The sequence below is a fragment of the Mus musculus genome, chromosome 14, assembly GCF_000001635.26.
Source record: "Mus musculus strain C57BL/6J chromosome 14, GRCm38.p6 C57BL/6J".
NCBI classification, from domain to species: domain Eukaryota; kingdom Metazoa; phylum Chordata; class Mammalia; order Rodentia; family Muridae; genus Mus; species Mus musculus.
Genome location: NC_000080.6, coordinates 72,114,909 through 72,133,671, shown reverse-complemented (window position 1 = coordinate 72,133,671; position 18,763 = coordinate 72,114,909). Strand labels below are relative to the sequence as shown.

At 41.7% G+C, this 18,763-nt stretch overlaps 1 long non-coding RNA gene and 1 pseudogene across 1 annotated transcript; one reads left to right on the top strand and one right to left on the bottom strand.

The window, feature by feature from the left end:
- The first annotated feature begins 1,774 nt into the window (after positions 1-1,774).
- Positions 1,775-17,794, top strand: Gm41204. Its single transcript, XR_874812.1, has 3 exons — positions 1,775-2,078; positions 3,525-3,647; positions 17,446-17,794. It is a non-coding gene; the product is annotated as a predicted gene, 41204 (long non-coding RNA).
- On the bottom strand, positions 2,451-2,584 carry Gm23735 (annotated as a pseudogene).
- Positions 17,795-18,763: the final 969 nt, after the last annotated feature.

Here is an 18,763-nt window from a genome sequence, read left to right as displayed (position 1 = left end):
AATATTCATACCAGCCTTATTTATAATAGCCATAAGCTGGAAAGAACCCAGATGCCCCTCAACAGAAGAAGGGATACAGAAAATGTGGTACATTTACACAATGGAGTACTACTCAGCTATTAAAAAGAATGAATTTATGAAATTCCTAGGCAAATGGATGGACCTGGAGGGCATTATCCTGAGTGAGGCAACCCAATCACAAAACTTACATGATATGTACTCACTGATAAGTGGATATTAGCCCAGATACTTAGAATACCCAAGACATAAGATACAATTTGTGAAACACATGAAACTCAAGAAGAATGAAGACCAAAGTGTGGACACTTTTCCCATTCTCAGAATTGGGAACAAAACACCCATGGAAGGAGTTACAGAGACAAAGTTTGGAGCTGAGAGAAAAGGATGGACCATATAGAGGCTGCCATATCTGGGGATCCATCCAATAATCAGTCTCCAAACACTGACACCATTGCATACACTAGCAAGGTTTTGCTGAAAAGACCCAGATATAGTTGTCTCTTGTGAGACTATGCCGGGGCCTAGCAAACACAGCAGTGGATGCTCACAGTCAGCTATTGGATGGATCACAGGGCCCCCAATGGAGGAACTAGAGAAAGTACCCAAGTTGCTAAAGGGATCTGCAACCCTATAGGTGGAACAACAATATGAACTAACCTGTACCCCCAGTGTTTGTGTCTCTAGCTGCATATGTATCAGAAAATGGCCTAGTTGGCCATCAGTGGAAAGAGAGGCCCATTAGTTGTGCAAACTTTATATGCCTCAGTACAGGGGAACTCCAGGGCCAAGAAGTGGGATTTGGTGGGTAGGGGAGTGGGTGGGGGATGGTATGGGGGACTTGAAATGTAAATGAAGAAAATACCTAAAAAAAAGAAGAAGAAGAAGAAAGGTGACTGGGTTAAGGTGATCAATGTTTCCCTGGATTTGTTAACTTCACTCTGGGAGTCCAGTGTAGTGATAAAAAACTTGACTGCAGGAATGTTTTGGTACATGTGTTCACAGTATGAGACAGAGCAAGGGAGGGATCACCTCTGACCCTTTTCCTTCATTTGATTCTCTTTATTACAAGGAAGAGGATCCAAGATGTTTATGGATAGCTACTATGTAGATCTAGTCAAAATCTCCTTTCATTCCAAACTCTCTGCCCTTCAAACAAACAGGTTTTGTTTTGTCTTTGCAGAAGAATAAAATGTAAGAGTGTTTGCCTGCTACATTCAACCCCACTTTGGTACATTAAGAACTAGAAGTCAAGGCTTCATATGAATTTTCCTGTGTCTTGTGTGATTGAGGAGACACCACACATCCTAGAGAAATTGTCATGCAGGGGTGCTTCATAAATGCTCAAATGAATGCTTTGATGATAATGAGATCAGTGTGAAGAAAACTCTAAGTGTGGATTCTGAAGGGGGAGGTTTGGGAGACTTCTAACTCAAGCCGTTTTGATGAGGAACTAGCCTTTACTTTTCTTCGTGAGATGTAGAGGCATTTCTTCCAGGGAAAGAATATTATTGTGCTTTAAAGCTCACTAGTATTTTCTGAGACATTCAGGAGATTAGAATTTTATCACAAATGAGACTTTGCAGTCTATAGGACGTTCAGTGTATGCCTGATCTCTGCTCACATGTCAGTGATTTAGCAGGCGTTATGATGCAGGGACCATTATGACCTCATAGGTAAGAGCTAAAGGCAGAGAGGTGAAGTGATAGCCTATGTTCTAGAGCTAGAAAAAAGAAGAGCAAAGGATTGAGAGATTTTAAACTCAGCTTGACCATTGGCTCCATTGCCTCAAAGGGTCCCCAGTGACTGTCTTTGTCATTCATAGCTGATTTGTTTTTCGTGAAGTTGTCGTGATAATTAAGCAAATAGATGGCAAATCACTTTGTAGCGTCTAGAAATCACCTGTCTTCATGTTTATATCATCATTGTTTATGGGGTGCTGTTCCTTCTCTGTGCTCCTCCCCCCACATAGATACTTTTGAAAAAGCCATGCTGGTATCAATTTAGAGATCATAGAGAGAATAAGCAGAGGCAGGAATGTGTTGAATGCCACGTAACAGGTATAATAGTGGGAAATAGTGGGAAGCATGACTGACTTTAGAGTGTGTGTGTGTGTGTGTGTGTGTGTGTGTGTGTGTGTGTGAGAGAGAGAGAGAGAGAGAGAGAGAGAGATGAAGAAGTGAACCAGTCTTGGGAATGGCCTGTAATGATGATAGTGATTAAGGTAACCAGATGTGATTGGAACAAAAAGGAAGGACATAAAAATGATATCCAACAAATTTCTGTGACTTTAGTCAGCCTGGTCTACATTGAGTTCCAAGACTGTCAGGACTACATAAAGACCTCGTTGACTTTCTTCCCTGTCCTTGTTATCTTTCCTTCCTTCCTCCTTCCCTTCCTTCTTTCTTTTATTTTCTTTTTTAACAAAAGAATGTGAGTGAAATCCCCCACTACCAGAAATCATGCAGTGAAGGTTCCCACATTTGGGGAAATCACATAGGGCACATCCAGAGGGCCAAAGAAAACCAGCTTCACGACCATGTTATCACCCCTGCCAAGTAAATGTGACCCTGCATTTAAAAGAAAATGGAGTGAGCAGGGAAAGATGCCCAGAGGTCTGCCTTCTACCAATATGCCACTTGGTTGAATAGAGGAGGTCACCCAGAGGCCCACCAGCCACTACAATGTGCAAATATGTGGTGTACAGATGGAAGAGAAAGAGAAGCTAAATAGTTTGAGCATCATGAAAAGAAATGGAACTGGAGACACAGAATGGGGAGGGACAGCTCCTTGGGAATAGGCAGCCCCACCACCTGAGGCCATGGTAAAGTTCCAGCCTGTGCTGGGGGCCATGTGTGGGTCCATGGCCATGCAGCAGCAGGGGTAGATACGGATGTTTATGGCTCATATTACCACTAGAGACTATGGGGAGGACCCTGGTTTGGGAAGCTGCCGGGGACCAAATAGATGTCTAAGGACTGTGCAGAACTGACCCTTACCCTCATTGTCTGCAGCACTCTAGGGAGTTTATCTCTACCTCTCATGATGTCGTGTGTGTGTGTGTGTGTGTGTGTGTGTGTGTGTGTGTGTGTGTTTTAGTTTGTGTGTGTGTGTGTGGGGGGGTGAGTTCCAAAGGCAGAGGATGAATACAGGGGACAGGGAGATGGGTGGGACTGGGGTGCATGATGTGAAACTTACAACACATCAATAAAAAGTTTAAGGAAAAAAATGGTACCCAAGAGGGGTGTCCAATGTCAGTTTCACTGCATGTGGTTCAACTGAGTGAGTTTCCTGACGTTTCCGGAGGCCTGAGAAGGGTTAGGAATGCCGAAAGGGAATGCTGAGGCATCTAGCATTTAGTCATCATGGAAAGCTCCTTACACTCTAGAGCTCAAAGGTCAAAGAAGGGAAATGGTTTTCCCAGAAGTCAGTGGGATTGGCTGATTGTGATGAGTATCTAGGAAGACGAAAGAACTCTCCAATTATTTGTTACTTGTACCTTCTAGCCTCCAGTTAGATCCTTCCATAAGTAAGACTCAAATGAAAGCCAGGTGTCAAAGCAATGGAGCCCATGTGGATCATAGGAGTCAACTACTAGGACACAGTTCAGAACAGAAAACGGATCAGAGGTGAGTGCAACTGAAGTGTACCCTGTTCACAGTGGAAAGCTCCTTGGAAGAGTTATATTTGAACTGGTATTGCAGTGGAACTATGTCTTCCAGATATGAGTGGAAGGGAAGAAGGACAAGAGAGACCTGGCAGGCAGACTGTATCCTATTTAAAATCATGGTTGAGACAGGAAACAATGAGTTTGTTCATGATGAATGGGCTGTGACCCGTGGAGGAGGATGGAATAGAGGCTATTTCAGAACACCTGTATCTTCTCACCAGCTTTCTTTGTCAGCCTGACAAGTGTACAAATGGATACATGTTAGAGAAACAGAGCATGGGGACTGGGGAGGAGGTGCAGCGGTAAAAGGCTTTCTGGAAGAGCCGTGTGTCTGAGTGTGCATCTGTAAGCTGCTGACTGGTGCATGTCTATATCCTTGGTGCCTGGGGGGTAGGGAACAGATAGAGGCTGGAAGCTTTCTGGCTAGTCAGTCTAGTCAAAATTTAAAAAGGTAGGTGTTAAAAATAATTATTAATATTCTGTATATATTAATTAATGCTGGAAGTTACAATAGCGCAGTTATTCCTTAACCAAGCTAGGTCCCCAAATAATCACAGAGACCTTTTAGGCCTTAGCTGGGCAGACTCTCAATTAGCTCATCTGAGTTAACCCAATCACCTAGCCCCATTCAGCCAAGTGGATGGCTATACCTTCCAGACATATGTTCCAGACACCTGTCTCTCCTCATGTCTCCTGGCTTTTTTCTTCCCAGAGTTCCTTTCTCCCTCTCAGGAAGTCCTAGCTATCTCTCTCTACTGCCCAATCACGGGCTTTTAGCCTTTTGTTGATCATGTAACTTGGGTAACAAGGTTTGCACAACCAAAGCTGATCTCCATGAAAATTTGTTCTTCTATGGGCAACCATACCTTGGGGTATAGAATTTAGCATTTGAGTACATAGCAGCACCAAACCTAATCTCAAAAGATAACCTGGAGAGGAACAGAGGGAAGCATTTGGCATCAACCTTTGACTTCTGCACAGGCACAAGCACATGTGCATGCACACGCAGGAGTCCACACATACACACACACACACACACACACAAACATACATGCACACACACACACACACACACACACACACACACCAGTCTTACTATTCCTTTCATTTTTTTTGTGTTAAGGAAGGAAAGTTTATTTTGAGCTTATGGTTTGGAAGAGATTCAGTCCATCATGAAGAGGAAGGTAGACTTAGCAGCTTAGTTCACAGAAGTGGGGATGTGCAGCAGAGACTTCTCCTGTCGTGGGAGACCAGAAAGAAAGCAAAGAAGAAAACAGAGGCTAGGCATTACCATGAAAACACTTCCCTTACTGAACTAATTCTATAGGCTAGGCTTCTCTTCTTAGTTCTACAGATTTCCCAAACAGTTCTATCAAGTGTGTGTGTGGGGGGGGGGTGTATGGGGGGGCTGTCAAGCATTCAAAGCATGGTCTTGCTATAGACAATTTAGAATCAAAGCACAACACTGCACAAAGTGATCTTGAGATACAGGTGCTGGGTCAGGCTGGCAGCATTCTAAGAGACAAAATTTTGGGATTCAACCTACAATCCATCAACTCACTCAGTTCCCCCTTGTATTCTAAAAATGCTCAGTCATGCCTGTGCGTCAGTTGAGGGTAATGAACTATTATGGACTGGCCAGCCATTGGTCAGGGAGATCTCCAGAGTTTCACTTATGTAAGGCCAATAATCCCATTGATGACGGTCCCACCTTTAGGACCCAATCATGCCCCAAAAGCTGCATTTCTTAACACTGCCATATAGGACTTAGGATTCTAATCTATGAAGTTCGGAAGGACACCTAAATTAGCTCTATCATGCCCTTTACCTCTTTTCTATGTTCTTAAGTTATAGTTGTCTTGGTGCAAGGCTGAAGGTCATTGTTTTCTGAGAAGGTTAAACTTTTAAGAGTTGCTCTGAACACAAAGATATGGAATACATCTCTGCCTGGGGTTTGGTGACACACAACTCCATCCTATCTAAGGAGGCAGAGGTAGAGGCATGTGGTTCTCTGTAAAATAGAGGCCAGCATGGTCTAATTAGTGAGCTGTAGGTGAGCCACAGCTACACAGTGAAATCCTGTCTCAAGAAAATAATCCAAATCACTTCTCCCTTATAAATACCAATTATGGTTCTTCCATTCACTTCCATGGTGAGATCTACTACTGGTCATGGCTAATGTGAGATGCATATTATCCAGCAGAGTCATGACAGTTTCTTTTCTTTCTACCTGTTCCTCTACCCATTCTGAATATGTAACACCAATGGTCTTCCTTGGATGCTTTCTTTCTGCTTCTCGCCTTCCTAGAATCTTTAATGACGACTCTGTTACCACTAACAATTTCAAGCACATTGATATATTAATCATGTAGCTGTCATAGTAGCCCTTTAAGAAAAGATACTTATACTATTTTTCTATTATACAGCTAAGAAAAAGCACACATACACACTCCTCTAGGTGTCTCTTTCTTAGGATTCAATAGCATTCTGACCCAGAATAATCGCTGTTCACATTTTTCACTACTATCTTGCACTGCCTCCCACAAATGGCTGCTTCACTGGCTGATATGCTTTTCTTCCTTCTAGAATTTTCCTCCCATAATAAACATTAATTTTCCTTCTAAATTATTGAGTACTTATTTCTCAGAGCATAATTTCTGAAGCTCAGATACTTCTTGAGCATCACTGTTCTGAGTTCTGACATTGTTATTGGTAGAAGTCTTCCCAAATTCCCAGTTCCTGATGCCACCGGGCTCGTGTGATGTTCTTGCTATTGCTCCTTTCTGAGTGCCTTCCTCTAGACTTTCTGAACCTGAAAAACTGATGGATTGTTGGTGACCTGGTTAGTGCTCCCTACCCACAAGTCCTAACCCTAATTCAAGGGATTGAACATAGACAAAGTGCCCCAAGATTTGGGTCTTCTAAGTTCCCCCCACTTTCTTCTTCAATTGTTTGAGACTTTTGCCACCCACTGAGTTTTTGTGGTCACCACACCTGTTATAGGTAGTAGTACCTTTTCTCACTTGTAATCATGTCTAAGCAGAGAGATAACTTGCATGCTCTTCTTCCAGTAGGACTTTTTGAAAGAAATAATACCCTTGTGGTATGTGTGGGAGGACCCAAGATTTCTGCCAATAGAACTGTGGGTTTAAAGTTGGTATCTACAATGGGTATGCATGATCTGGCTGTGCTGAAAAGTGTGAAGATAATAGCTTACATCTCTTCTTCAAAAATCAGCTCTAGCTATTTAAAGTTAAAGACTTATGCAACTGCTAATGGCCTAGATGTATATGATTTGTTTTTGGTTTTGTTATGACCAAATATCTGACAACTTAAGGCAGGAGAGTTTATTCTGGTTCCCAGTTTGAAGCAATCTCTTTCAAGCAGCACCAATAACTGAAACATATGAACCTACAGGGGACGTTTCACATTCTGACATCCTGGGACTTGGTCATAACTTGATCAAGTTACAGTAATAGAATAATTAACCCATCACTGGTAGAACACCTTTCATTAGTCAAGAAAGAATGACAGATTCATCTATGACTCCTTGTAGCTGTTCAACCTTTCCTCTCTTTATGGGAAGGACCTTAGGCTCTTCAAATGCTCTAGGCTTAGCAGTGCAGCAGCTTTTGCTGGCCCATGAAACACTCCAGGATGAGGCTCAGAAGAACAGATACCTTGACTTAGCAGGGCCATCTGCAGCTGCACTCAGGTCTTTGATGAGATTCCTGGACCTCTCACCTTACATGAAGCTCATTCCATGGGCTGCCCAGCAATTTAGGGCAGAGCTCTGGAGTGCAAGGCTGGGGCTTGGAGATGTATATCAGAGAAGAGTCTCTTAGATCTTTAAAAAAATAATTCTTGGAATGTCCCATTACTGGGTCTTATAGGAGAATGGACTGTAAGGAACAGTGAATAAAACCTACAAGCCACACATCATTAAGCTTTTGTGAGAGAAAGTGAAAGGGAAAAAAAAGTCAGCAACTTCAACTTCCCTCTGAAGTGATTTTAAAGGTCAAATGTCCTCAGTGTATTGGCCTTGCCCCTGATGATTAGAAATATAAAATGTTGTTTTGAGGGATGAGAGATGGGCACAGCCAAAAGGCATTTGGAGACCACGAGAGTCAATGAAAGGAATATAGCCTAAGGGCTGGGGAGAAGATGGAAGAACAGAAGCAAAGTTAAGAAAATTGCTGCAAGGTGGCCCGAAGGAGAAAGAAGCAGAAACAGATAATCTGGGCCAGTAGGTGAGCAGACAGTAGAGACAGAAGAAAGGAATATGAATGCAGGTTCCTTAAGCATAGCTCAGGGCTCACTTGACCTGGAGACCTAGGGCCTGGGCGAGGAAGGGGTGCAAAGAATGTCAGAGATTTGTCTTGAAGACATTGGCATTGACCTCTGGACCACCACCATCATGATGAGTTCTTCAGGAGTCCTAGGCTTGTGATAATACAAAGGCAGAAGGGGACTAGCTTGGTGGTTCAGCACTCTTAGGGATTGTGTTTGAACTTTCTTCCAGAGTCTTTCCAAATGGAGTCTTTTGTATTGAGTCTTTGTCAACCAATGCTGTCTCAGAGCTGTACAGGCATGGCAGACATGAAACATTTAAGCACACAGAGGAGACTGGAAAAGCTATTCAGATTCAAGTGACTTTGAGTGTGATACCCTGATTATGTACCAGAGGGAATTATAAGAAGTAAACAGCAAGGCGTATAGGGGAGTTTGGAAAAGGGAATCTTCAGAAAGCCCCATTAAGCCTGAGAGGGCTTATTAGAGATGCTACCCAATGCCTGGATTCAAAACTACATTTAACTTGGATTCTTTTGCTCTCTTTCTGAGTTTTTAGTTGAGCCCCGGAGGAGGGGGGATTTCATAGCAGGATAGAGTTGTATTTGCTAATTCCTGAGGATTAGCAGAAAGCGTATTAATAAGATCTCTATCAGGGCCTGCTGTGGTTGTGGGGAGCCTGGTTTGGAATCCTTTGCCCCTTTTGATATTTCTTAAGACTCAGGATTCTATTCAATTAAAATATATGTATGCAGTATCGACTCCAGGGCAAGGATGGGCTTAGCATGTTATTATACTCAAGACATAATTTAGAGAGTCAAAGTTAAATGAAAACGATCTATCTAGACAGTACTACCCTCAGAGGTAAAGAGGGCTGGGTTTGGCCCTGCAGTGTATGAGGAGAATCCACAGTTCAGAAACAATATTTAGAGTCCTGGTTTTCATTTCTATAGTTTTGATCTCTCTGGTATTTCATGCCCTTTTAAAACATGCATACATCCCTGCACATACATATATACTTATAGGAGTGGGGGAGAGAACACCCTTAGTGTACATGAAGCAAAGGTTTCAAGAACCCTGGTAAATAAGAAAATCTGCAAATATTCTATTCCCTTGATGGAACTGCCTAGTCTACACACACCTTTCCATAGCCTTTAAATCATCTCTAAATTATTTATAATTGCTAATACAACATAAATATTGTACAAATAATTGTTTCAATGTTTATGAAATAATTACTAGAAGGGAGTCTACACGTTTATTATAGGTGCAGTTTTCTTCCAAATATGTTTAGCCCATGGTTGTTAAGTCTGTTGAAGGAGCAGTGAGGGTTATAGCACAAGCTCCATAATGATGTTTCAGACTCTGTATGTGATGGTCTCCCAGTGACTCTGTGGCTGCCTTAGCTTGTGTAAGTACAGTCTGATGTTTAAAAAAAAATACCTAAGGACACATTTCTCAGAATACATCAATCCCAGTTCTAAGTGATGGATGTGTGCGTGTGTGTGTGTGTGTGTGTGTGTGAGAGAGAGAGAGAGAGAGAGAGAGAGAGAGAGAGGGAGAGAGAGGGAGAGAGAGAGAGAGAGAGAGAGAGAGAGAGAGAGAGAGAGAGAGAGAGAGAGAGAACCACAGGAGGCTGGTAGTGTGACATGCTAGTTATGAGCCAAGGGATGATCATCATTCATGTCAGACCCAAGGTAAATCCAGCGCTCTTGTCTACCAATGATTTCACCATGCATGTATTTAGCTGCTTGAATGTGTCCACATGCTAGAGTTCACCTTTTCATATTTTTCCCATAGTTAAAACAGTAAGTTCTTGACCCACTAGAGCCATAAAATGTGAACCAGTGAGAAAGAAGCTTAAGGCATTTACTTTTTGTTTGTTTGTTTGTTTGTTTTTCGAGACAGGGTTTCTTTGTATAGCCCTGGCTTTCCTGGAACTCACTTTGTAGACCAGACTGGCCTTGAACTCAGAAATCTGCCTGACTCTGCCTCCTGAGTGCTGGGATTAAAGGCATGTGCCACTATGCCCTGCTCCTTTTACATTTTTATATGCTGTGATAAAAGGTCTAAACCCAGAGACAAATGAGAGAATGGAAGCTTAGCTGCAGTCCTGAGTAGGAGTGATTCCTGTTTGAGGATCTGAGAGATGATGAAATATTGTGACACTTTGGGTCAGGCATGAACATTAGTCTTTAGGAAGAACCAGGGCCACCAGATTGGGATGAGTGTTACATTCATAGAAAGTAGGTATGGTCTTTGAGAGGATGAGGGAAATAGAATATTGTTCTACCCTAGAAAAGCACTGTAGCAGAATCATAAAAATAAGAGAAAACATGGGCTGTCTTAGTTAAGACTTTATTGCTGTGAAGAGACACTGTGACCATGGCAACTCTTATAAAGGAAAATATTTAATTAAGGCTGGCTTACAGTTTCAGAGGTTTAGTCCATTATCATCAGAGTGGGGGAGCATGGTAGCATATAGGCAGACATGGTGCTTGAGAAGGGGCTGAGAGTTCTACATCTTTATCAACAGGCAGCAGAGGACTGGGCATAGCTTGATCATATGAAACTTCAAAGCCTATCCCCACAGTGACACACTTCCTCCAACAAGGCCACACCTACTCCAACAAGGCTACACCTCCAAATAGTTCCCTATGGGCCTGTGGGAACCACTTTATTCAGACCGCCACATGTGTTTAACAATTATGGAGACTATGCACCTGGTGCAATTTCCAGTCTTAATCTTCTAAGCTCTGTAATCTTTGATGGATAATTGAGTTAAAGCACAGTCATAGGGCTTCTATGACTCCCCTAGAGTGTGGCTATCTAGACCTGGAGTCTGTGCTACCTACAAGGATGATGACTGGTGCCTTAAAAGAGCAATGACTGTGGTTTTCCCTGAAGCTTCTAACTGCAGATTGTCCTGCTACTGGTCATTGTCCTTCAGTCATGTGTACTTTAATACAGCTCATGCCAGAGTCCCAGACATTCAGGAAAGAAGTTGATCCTAGGAGTGAGTCACTCTAGAAGCATCTGAAGATTTTGTCTGCACCTCAGTTGAGTAGTCTAATAAGACGAGGAAGGCAAAGGCCTCATGCACTTGACTATAGGTGAACAGAATATACAGGATGCTTCATTATACACAAGCATTCCCTCCTTCTGTGTGTAAGTTGTTGCCCTTCATTTTTCTCTTAATCGCTCTTTCTCCTTTCTAGGGCATACTTTAGGTTTGGAATCTAGGGAGGATTTCCCCAAAGCCCTCTCTCTTCAACACGGGTGTGCTCCCAACCTTCTTCAGATAGACAGATCAGTGGAGTACTTGGCCCTGAGCACTAACTCAGAAGTGAGCCCTTTGATTTCCTGTTTCCTTTAATGGTTTCAAAGGCCTGCAAGATTTTCTTCTCCTTTTGAATGCAGCTCTGATGATAGCAGAGAATAGCCAGGCATGTAGACAAGTTAGGACAAATCAGAACCTGAGCTGACCTGAAAAACAGATTGCACAAGAAGACAATCTTCAAGTTGGTGCCACACCAGGCTCCTCTGAAAATTCCTTGAGAGTGTTAGTTGAGGTGACATAACTTCTTAGGAAAAATGTGGTGAAGCGATTTCTTAGGGAAAGCGAGGTCGCCATGCACAGCTCCCACCTCATCAGATGTCAACTCTTGGGTACCATTGCCAAGTGCCCTGGGAGTCAGGAGACAGTAGAAGCAGCTTACTGGGGATTGTGCAACTCTTTTGAGCTGAGTACAGGGTCAATTTGAGCAACTTGAGGTGAGATGGATACCACATGGTGGCTTGAGAAAACCTTGCATCTGGCTCTTTTGAGATGATTGACATGCCAGAGCTCTATGGATGAAGGATCAGCACTGAGGCTAGTTTTGCACTCTCGTCATGCTTCCTGAAGAGCTAGGAACTCCATGTATTTCCGCTGTGTAGATCTTGAATCTGGACATAAAGTAACAGTTCTGTTGATATAAACATCCCCACTAAATATATTATTCTCTAGTCCCTTCCTTTGTTAGGCTTTGGAAATACCAGTGTCTCACACAAACTTTTGGCTAAAACTCTAACATAACAGTGATCAATATTCTGCATGATTTATACTTACTAAAGAAGAGTCCCCCCCCCCCCCAACCAAAAAAAAAAAAAAGAAAGAAAGAAAAAAATACTCATGTTATGCTTAGGTTGCATCAAGATACTTTGTTTACATAGAATAATAGAATATACATTAAAGGTGAGCCACCTGAGTGATGTTTATAGGTAAAATCTATATTCAATCTAAATGTAAAGAAGTAGGTTTAACCCCTCCACCCTTTCACCCCATCTTCTGCTCCAGGCTTCCACTACATGTAAAAGCAGGGTAGGACCCAAGGAGAGCCAGTTTGTCTGCCCATGCAGCACTGTAGGTGGATTCCTTCCCTAGGGCCTCATTTCCTAGGGCTGCATGCTGCTAATGAATCCACGGGAGGGCTTTGGGAAGTGAAGTTCAGAGGGGTCAGGGAGAGTTGAGAGCCCCAGGGAAGATGAGCTACACAGATGTGGGAGGGGAAAGGGAGTGAGGAGGAGGTTGCTTGCTCTTTGTTCCCAGCTACTTCTGGCAGAAGTTTCCTAAACATCAGGTGGGTAGGGGAGGTGTCACAAGGGTTTAGAGAAGGTATCCCTGGGTATCCATCACACATGGGTGGACAGGCCCTCTTTCCCTCTCCAGTCCCTCACAAATTGCACACGGCCTGACAAATTACTACTGTTTCGTCTTCACTGATACTTTATCTAAGTGCCTCTTCAATCCATTTGTTTTGTGACTGAAGAGATGAAAAAAAAATCTTTAGGAAAGTTCAATAACTTCATAAATTTCCATCTATAGAAAAAGCAATGTATGAAGAGCCTTTCTGATTGTGCTTGTAAAACATTTCTCCGTCCTGTTGCTTATCCATTTCACTTTGCGGTCCCAGAAACATGTCATCAGCAATTGTTTCCTGACTCTGGACATCTCCTGCTCCCTCCACTTCAAAAGATCTTGTGCATGTTTTCATTATAGACACACAGCTCTTTGTACTATATTGGATATAAGTAATTCTTTTTGAAGATAGACTGCTTCACTCCAATACAGCGCAGGGTGGTATTGGAAATTGGTGTGAGGCTTCTCCGAGAGCAACTTTACTGACTATTAAGAGCCTTAAAAATGATCATTGCTACTCTTCATACTTAGGATGCTGTTTCTTAGAATATGCAAAGGAATAATTTATGCACCACAAATTCATAAATATATATGTATATATATACACATATATGTACATATATATATGCTATACACACACACACACACAGAGACACACATACACACACACACACACACATCATAATAGCTGTAAACAACTTAAATGTCCACCAAGTGAAGCCTGTTTGTACAGACTGGTTAACCCACTGAACAAAGGACAAGTTATGTAGCAAGACAAACAGTGCTGCAGAAGGCTGCTACATAAAAATATAAAAACAAAAACAAGTGGTACCATAGTTTAATCTATAATAATCCATGTGTAGAATGGCTTATTTCATATCTGTATCATTTTGTTAATAGTGATTACTGTTAGGTGCTTGTGTAACGAATGGTCTCTCTCTCTCTCTACTTTTTTCTATTTTTGTACAATTTTCTCCAAGACTTTATAAGGCTTAGAATGTAACCACGGTTATATCTACATACAATTGGAAAAAAATCAACACACCCATATTTGTGTGTTTCTCAGTGTGGTGAGAACTCTTTTGCAGACTTAGAGTGAACAGACTTTTCTAATGTATGCTTAAAAGAGCATTGGCTTGGAATTGTAGAGATGGGTCCAAGTCCTGATTTTTAACAATGGTGTGAGATTTATCTGTAAAAGACTAGAAAGTGTAACTGAGGTTGAATTTAGCTCCTGTAAGCCCAGTGATTTGGAACTCCATGGGGTTATTCATGCCTTTCTTTGTACCATGATCTTATGGTCATAGAACACTTAAAATGTGTTTGTGCATGTGTCATATATATGAGATAGGTATTTACATGAACATGTGATAGTCAGAGAACAGCTTTGAATATTATTCCTCAGGATCCACCTACCTTGCTTTTGTAAGACAAGGTCAAATACACTAGGTTTGCTGGCCAGTATAGCCCAGGAAATTACCGTTTTAGGTCTTCCCAGAAGGTCTAGCATATACCAGCCTGCCTGACTTATTACGTGGGTTCTTAGGGTCAAATTCAGGTCCTCTGGCTTATGCAGTAAGTACTTTAATGACTGAGCTGTCTTACTAGCCTAGTAATGAATTTCTTATGACAATCAAAACTTCACCCCACACATCCATGTGTGCGTGCATGCCTGTGTGTATACAGACAAACACATTCATCCCCAGCCTTCATCCGTTCAACAGTCCTGAGCATAGCACAGCACTCAGGGTTGGGATACCAGATGGGCCTTTCTCATATAGTCATAGAACTGAGGTCCTCTTCTTGTCCATATCTGTAATTTAGAGTTCCTCTTGATTATAGCCAGGGATCACTTGCTTCAAATCACGAGAGAGGAGATTAAACCAGAATCCATCATCATCACATGCTGAAAAGTCTTTGTAACTTCAGGTACGACACAATTCTAATGAAGGCAAAGCCAAAATAGGCTGAAACAATCCAGGTCCAATGTATCTCAGGATAAGGGAGGCCGAGGATCCCATGCTAACATTTTCAAGCATTGTTAGATATCTACTGGGAATTGGGTGGGTTTAACATTGTTCTCATGAATCACTCCTTGTATGTGCTGTCTAGAAGTCAATAATACTATTCCTGCTAGACAGTTGTGGAAGCTGGAATCCCAGAAGCAGTGTGGATACTTAAGGAAGCAAAGCTGAGCCATAGCCCTACCTTATTAACTAGGTTTTGCCCTCAGACAGTGGGCAGTAAGATCTCATGACACAGAGTGAAGGTATGGGCCTTGGAAAAACAGAGCTGCTCTCCCACTCCAGGACCCATCAATCTTTCCATCCTGTGAATACCAGACTCTCAGTCTCCCACCCTGACTCAAAAATATGTTTTATGTTGTCTGTAATAGAGGACTCGTGTCTTATTGATCCTGGGCTGCATGCTGGCCCTGCAGCATTCAGACTCAGATGAGAAAGAGAAGAAATCAATTCACATCCCTGGGTGCAGGGCTCTTTCCAAGTTTACTGGATTATCTTACCCCCCTCCCTTTAAACTATGGAAGAGCTGCCTGGTGTCTTTACTTTGAATAAAGGTCATGTGGTTACAGCAGCACTTTTGAGGTTGTCAGCTATGTCACTCAACAAGGAAGCCAGCACCATCTTCTGTCCTTGATGAGATAGCATAGGGAGCCTGTAGTCACCTGGGTTGAATATAGTCATGTCATCAGGCAGGGGGTGTAAATGATGCCAATAACATACCGTCTGCAAATTGTCTTCTGGTTTAAATGTTTCTTGCAGGTGCTAGAACCTCAGTGCCTGGATTTTCATGACATCAGAAAGAATTTCTTCAACTCTCACCTGGTGCTGACCACTAGGTGCAGTGCACTGTACAGGTTTACCAGGCAAAACTGTGGTGTACATGGAACCACATATAAAGTAAATAGATGTTGCTAGAATGTATGGTTTATGAAAAAGGAATTAGTTATCAACATGGAACTTTCTAAAAGTCAGATAGAGATAGATGAATGAGAAATGGAATACATAGAGCATAGACTAAGCCAGACTTGCATTTGATGGACAGCATTTGCACAGAGCACTTAGTGGACAGCTTTTGCCCAGAACACTTAATGGTAAGCATTTGGACAGAGTACAGTGAAAGGTGATTTGCTAGTCCCTAAATTTCTTTACACAATTCGGGGTTTTCATCTACAAATACTTCAAGTTCAGCTTTGATATTTATTTATTATTCTAAACAGTTGAGTTATGGTCAGTCATTTGTAGAGCACCTGTTCTGGGCCATGAACAGATACAGAAATTTATGAGACACAAGATTCGATGTAAAAAGATGTTGTATCAATGCCGGCAAAGGAAATCATGTCCCGTGCTGTAGTTACTGGTGACTGAATCTAACTTCTTCTACACAAAAGTACTAATGTCCCAATGAAACTAATTTTTCCATATAATTAAAGTATAATAAAATCTAATAAACATGTAACTATGAATAGATGACTGATTATTTTGTTGGAAGGAGAATTGAATGAAAATAAAGAATGAAAAGGAGAGGACATTGCAACTTGGAATTGAATGACATGTAACCATTCAGAGTGGGGAAAGAATCATCCCAGAAGAATGCAGGCAGCCTGAAGAGTTTAGTGAAAGCACTTCATAGAACAAAGGAGTCAGAAGCGGCGTGTCCAGCAGGGCTCAGGAGAGGTTTGGAAGGTGCTGGCTAAAAGCGAGTCTAGAAATAAAATATGGAACATGTAGAGGTTGAACCAATATCAGGGAAGGAGGGGCTTTATTTAAATAAGAGATGATGGGACCTGGTGAGCATCTGGACCAGGAGAAGGCTACTGGAGATGGAAACTAGTGGACACATTAAACTCATGCTTAGCAGGCTAATCATCAGTCTTTGAAGATTAATTAGACAGCATTGTGCTGTTTCTTGATTCTTTGCCCAGATTCTCCCGAGTTGGCAGGTGCATCCACTTCCCGATGATGGCAGTATTAGTTGCCAAGTTCTCATGGTGACCTCCTCTCTGGAAGACGACCTTCCCCACTGGAGTCTGGCTGGCATAGAAGCACAAATGATGTCTTCCCGGCTCCTAGGAGGGTTTGGCATAACTGTACAGTCTATAGTCCAAATTCCCTGTGGGACAAGAGTGAAGCTGTTCTCCAGCTCAGACTGCACCTTTGCTCACCCACTTCCTTTCCATGCCTTCTGCTTCTCTTCTCTTTTCCCAAGAGCATTTTGCAGACCTTCCACCACAGGCTCCAGTTTTAGGTACCCCAGCTTCAGACAGGACTAAGGAAGAAGTAATGGATGCCATATGATTCCAGGGTTTCTGTTTTGGGTAAGGCAAGCTGGAGATGCAGAACATTGAGTGTTGAGGCATTTGGAACTGGGGGTCTTTTTGTTTTCTCCAGGAAGAGGTGGAAGATCTGGGAGGAAGCTATGGATATGTTGAGAAAAGTCTGAGTATCATTGCAACACGTGACTATGAGATATTTGTATTGTTTGATTTGTGTTATTATGACAAAATCCTGAGGCTAGGTACTGTAAAAGAAAGAATCGTGTTTCAGAGAGGAAACATGTAAGACTGTGGTCCCTCTGGTTTTGCTTTTGCTGAGGGACCCTTTGGCCCAGTCAAGGCAGATGTGAACAAATGTGAGGCATTTACATGACAAGCAGAGAAATGAGAGAGAGCTCCAGGGGCCATGCTCACTCTTTATGACCATCCACTCACTTAGAAACTAAATAGCGTCCTGCAGGATCTATGGTTTTTTTTTTTTCTCCCCAGGGTGGAACCCTCCAATGATTGAGGTACATATTAGCCTTCATCTCTTAAAGGATCCATCAACATTGCCACAACGTACACCTAACTTGAAGAAGAAGGACTTTTGTTGGATAAGCCACAACCAAACCAACTTCAAGCACAGCTCAACATCAAGACTCTGAGATTGCCTAAGAGGAAAATGTTAAGTGTGAAAAATAAAGACAACCCAGGAAGGGTTCTGAGGATGGTGAATGCTACACCCTGATCAGAAACAGGGCGAATTGCAAAGGAGGATTGTTCTTTATGACCTTTAGTTAAGTCGTGTTTTCATTTCTTGTTACTAGTCTTCTGACACAGAAGCCTTCAAGTTGTGAGCCAGGATATATATATATATATATATATATATATATATATATATATATATGTGTGTGTGTGTGTGTGTGTCTATGTGTGTGTGTATTGCTTTGTGTGTCTACATGTATATAATGAAAAATGTTACAGAAAATCAAATTAATCTCACTGTAAACTATATAGGATACAACTAATATCTCCTCTTCCATTCTATTTTCAGAAAAATGCTGATGTACAATTTTGCAAGCTATATTTCTTTTAGCCACTGGTTACTTGTGACATTCAAATAAAAACAGTTTAAATAGTGGTTTATAAGATGAAAACACTTATGCCGTTGGTCTTCTCTCTTCCAGATGAAAAGTTATCAGGGTATATATATATTGATTCTTTATCTTGATTTAGAAGTTAGAACATTTATTTCCTTTTATAAAATTTTAAATACTAATTTGTTCATTATTGTGTGTTCATGATGTCTATGTGCACTTGATGTGTGTCGGGGGAGGAAGCATGGTAGCTACAGTACATGCATGGAGGTCAGAGGACAATTTTGTGGAGCCAGTCTCCTCTTCCTTTCTACGTGTGTCCTGGGGATTAACTCAGGTTACCAGGTTTGCATGGCAAGTGCCTTTACCCACTGAGGCACCTCCCAGGTCCTTATTGCTTTTGTTTGTGAATTATCAGTATCAAATTTATATTTCTCATATGCTGTTAGAACTATCCTTGATAGCCTCAATAAATGCAATAGTTTTATAAACAGCAATCCCAGTTTTGTAATATGTATATATCTGTGTATATGTGTGAATTGTCTGTCCCAGTTCAAACAAATATTACAGTGTGCCCAGACACTTTGTTCTTTATCCAGTGTGATATTATTAAGTGATTAAATAAACCTGATCATTTCCTTGAATCTCTACTTACTGTGAACTCTAAGGACATCAATTAATGTGCCTGTCCCTCTTTTATTTTTATTGACTTAGTTTTTTTCTGGTGA